At 37.4% G+C, this 4,205-nt stretch overlaps 1 pseudogene; it reads left to right on the top strand.

The window, feature by feature from the left end:
- Nucleotides 1-1,389: 1,389 nt before the first annotated feature.
- Nucleotides 1,390-3,073, top strand: LOC128541293 (interferon-induced protein with tetratricopeptide repeats 5-like; annotated as a pseudogene).
- The last annotated feature ends 1,132 nt before the right edge of the window (nucleotides 3,074-4,205 follow it).

The following is a 4,205-nucleotide window of genomic DNA, read 5'->3' as shown; positions in this document are numbered from 1 at the left end:
TCTTCTAACCTGGTAGGGAAGGCGTTTTAAGCAGCAGGTCAGGCCGGCACTTCCTTGCACACCATGGCGGTTTTGCAGGCGTACCAGGCTGATCTGCTGAATGATTTGAGCGAAGGCTTAGCGAGACTGTGCCACTTAGGTTGGAAGCATCACGTGACTCCTGGTTGACTGTCTTAAAGGACATTGAGCTAGTCCAATGAAATCTCAGGCCACGCCCTGTCTGCCTCCTGGCCAGCCCTCATCTCCCCTTGACAAAATCTGCTATTTAGAGTTCGACTGGAGTTTGAGATGAGCCTGTCTATAAGAATGGATAAACCAGAGAAGCAGAAAAAATGCAAAAGCCTACAAGTGTAAGCAGCAAAATGTGCGAAAATTACAGAAATGTTTGCCACCACCACACGTTAATTTGCAGCTGCTGGTGTAGGGCCATCAACATCTAGCTACAGTGCAGAGGCAGTCCAGAGTGCTTAGGCTGCCAGAGCAACACAAGGTAGTATACAACAGAGTAACAATAAAGTTAGTTACACAGATAAAGAAGGAGTAGCTATTAAAATTGATTCAGAGGCGGGGAGGAGGTGGTGAGAGACGTGACTCAGCAGATTAAGGAAGGCTTCAGAATAGCTATGAGTCCAGTAAGAAGTAGCCGAAATGTTGGCAGAGTGGATGGAGGGACATTTATGTAGGGAAGACAGAGGTTCATTTACTGTTCATTTACGAGTAGCAGCTAGGTAGGCTAGTGGTGCAGGTTGTCGACAAACACTCAAATGCAGGAGTGACACACACACACACACACACACACACACACACACACACAGAATGACAGAGATATTGTAACTAAATATTATATTAATTACAACATTATGATTTTTTCATTATAATATTCACATTTTTCTTTTCTTTTCTTCTGCTTTATGTTGCCTTGTTTAGTCTTACAACATTTCCACTTCTTAGTGTTGGTTTTTACATTTTTCCTGTGCTTTTTTTTAAAACATGATATAAAGCTCTATATGTTCGTGCTAGGATAAAACAACACTATTTGAGTTATTATAAATCAGTTTAAAAGGTTGTATAATATGGTGCCTGTATGATTAATAGATAGAATGACTGTAGGGAAAGTGAATGTTAGCACACTGCTGTGAATGTAGAAAACGAAAGTTAACACTTCCTCGTGGTTTGCTTCATACACAATGGAATGTTTTCTTAATTGCGTTTCATGTAAAATTTACAAGTAAATAGTTTCGATTTCTATTTCTGACCCTGTGGGCGGAGTAATGAAGTATAAATATATATATATATATATACATTTGTGTGTGTGTGTGTGTGTCAGTGTTGTCTCCTGCATCTGTTTCCACATTGTGATATACAGTAGGTATACGGAGATTAAACAGAATGAGGTAAGTGTTGTAATTCTGCCTGGATACCTAAACTATATTAAAATTTATCTGTCCTTGGCAATAGACTGTTAACCTTATGGTCCATTTTATGTCTTTATTCTGTAACTATTAAATAATATGAAAAACAAATAATGTGAGATATACTGTATTACTTGACCTCAAGGACCACTCTTGTACAATTAAAGAGTTAGACAAATGCTTTAAACATACTATAAAAATATAAAGCATTTACTACACATTTGAAAAGTAAAACAACAAACATACAATTAGTTTTATTCATGCATATGACTCAGTTATTTCTTTCTTTACCAGTTCACACCAAGAAACAAATTTAAAAGCCAGACTTCTTCAGCTGGAATGCCATTTCACTTGGGCTCTAAATGAATATGATACAGATCTCAAAGATCTTCTGACCAGGCTAGAAGAACAGCTTAACCTGAATATTGGTGGAGAGACAGGAATTGCACGTACATACAACTATATGGGATTTGTAAAGTTTCTCCTAGGCTCCAATACTGAGGCACTTAGCTACTTTGAGAGATCTGTAGAGCTCACGGAGCTCACGAAGTCTCATGGAAATGACTGTGACAAGCTCCTTGTTGTTGCCTATGGAGACCTTGCATGGTTGCATTATCGCATGGATCGTTTTGCAGAGTGTGAAAGCTACCTAAATAAACTAAGTGAGATTAAAGAGAAATATCCCATTGCTCCATATGCTGAAGTGCTTGGAGAGAAAGGGTGGACCTTCCTTAAATTTTCCCGCAGATATTATGACATGGCTAAAGTTTGCTTCAGCGAGGCCCTGAAACTGGACCCTGATGACAGTGAATGGAATACCGGCCTTGCAATTGTTCTTCATCGGACAGAGCCTACATTCCAAGATACAACAAATTCAACTGCAATTAATCAACTTAGACGGGCCATAGACACTAAACCAGATGATGATGTTCTTAGGGTATATCTTGCTATAAGGTTGTTAGGACAAAGGGAGTACAAGGAGGCAGAGAGCCTTGTAGAGAAAGCCTTAGAGCGGTCACCAGAACACCCTCATGTGCTACGATATGTTGGGAAGTATTTCCGGGATCAAGGCAGTGTGGATAGGTCCATTGCCCTGCTAACGAAAACATTAGAGAAAGTGTCCAGCAAAGCTTTTATACATCATCAGCTGGCACTTTGCTATAAGAAAAAGATCACAAATCTGAAAAAATCAGGAAAGCAACACCTAGAAAGTGGAGAAATTTTGCATGCTCAAGAGCAATGCATCAACCACTTGGAGACAGCAGTTGAATTGAATCCCTGCTTTGTTATTGCTATGAGTGAACTGGCCCTCCAGTATGGACAGAGTGGGGATGTGTCTAAAGCAGAACAAATGTTCCAGAATGCATTTAAGGCAGCTAAAACGATAAGAGATAATTACCAGTCTGTTCTTCTGCATTATGCAGAATTCCAGCAAGCCTGTTGCCCTCAAACACTACATTGAATGTCTGAAGATAAATCCAAATTCATATGAAGGGAAGAGGGGTGCTGAAAACCTAGAAAAGATTGCAAAGAGAAGAATTAAGAACAACCCACAAGATAAAGAAGCCTTTGGAATACTTGGAATCGTTTATAAGGAAAAAGAAGAAAAACAACAAGCCATAGAGTACTTTGAGAAAGCATTGAGCTATGTAGACAATTAGGATTACTTCAGTGATCTTTCTAAGCTTAGGCTTTCATTACAGTAATATGGTTATACTAATTCTGTAATATCCCAATGTGTAATATTATACTCATCCAACTATTTACTAATTTATAAGATTTAATGGTGATGGTGTATTATCTTTAATGATGTATGTAATGTTATTCTATGTATAAGTCACCAAGAATTGAATTGTAATTAAAAATTCATAGTTCAGTTTTATGCTAAATAATTAATTTTAGTGTATAGAATAAAATGCCTGCTTTACTTAACATTAGTATTTTATTCCTAAAATCCATCCTGCATTGAACTGGATAGAACTCCTAAATAACCTACATTTATTAGAGACCCACAATAAATATAATATGAGGTGAAATCAGGTTAATTTGGATAGTAAAACCTTAACTGCATGTCTTTGTTGTCGTAATAAGTTAACATTCAAAGTTATGTTACTAAATCCTTGTACGTAAAATCATTAAAATAAATAACATGAATTATTTGGCTTAATTGATTAATTTCATAGAGGGGCGTGATCACCATCATGCAGGAAGCAAACAATCTCATTTTAGCAAAAGGAATTATTTAATCTTAATTTGTGCCCATATTTATGATGGATATACATTTAGAATAATCTGTAAAGCATGAACATGAAGTTCAAATAATAATACAGATAAGAGAGAGATAGACCTTGGTGAAAATGTCAAAAGTTTAATTGATTGCTTGATTGGTCAAAGGTCATGCAAAAGGTCATGTCAAAGGTGATGTGAGTATTTATATTCCGATTACTATATTTCATTTTTGACAGCTAAAGGTCAATTGTGACATATGGAAGGGTAATTATGAGTAACTGTGTCTTAAGTGTTTACACACGTTTAAGTCATTAAGAAAGTTGTTGTCTCCTAAGTGTAATTTGACACCGTGCACCACTCTCAGCAACACACACTCGCCTTTACAGCCCCCGTCCCACGCCCTTCTACTCCCGGCTTCGCACACACACACACACACACACACACACTCTGCCTTAACCAGAAACTCCACTCTGTCGCGATTCTTCTCAAAGGTAAAGTGCTGGTTTATTTGTTTTTTTTTTGTTGTTGTTGTTGTTTTACTTTACAGCAGTGATTTCGTTAGTA

The sequence above is a fragment of the Clarias gariepinus genome, chromosome 14, assembly GCF_024256425.1.
Source record: "Clarias gariepinus isolate MV-2021 ecotype Netherlands chromosome 14, CGAR_prim_01v2, whole genome shotgun sequence".
Lineage (NCBI taxonomy): Eukaryota > Metazoa > Chordata > Actinopteri > Siluriformes > Clariidae > Clarias > Clarias gariepinus.
Note: the sequence above shows the minus strand (reverse complement) of the source record. Positions and strands in the feature narration are given on the sequence as shown.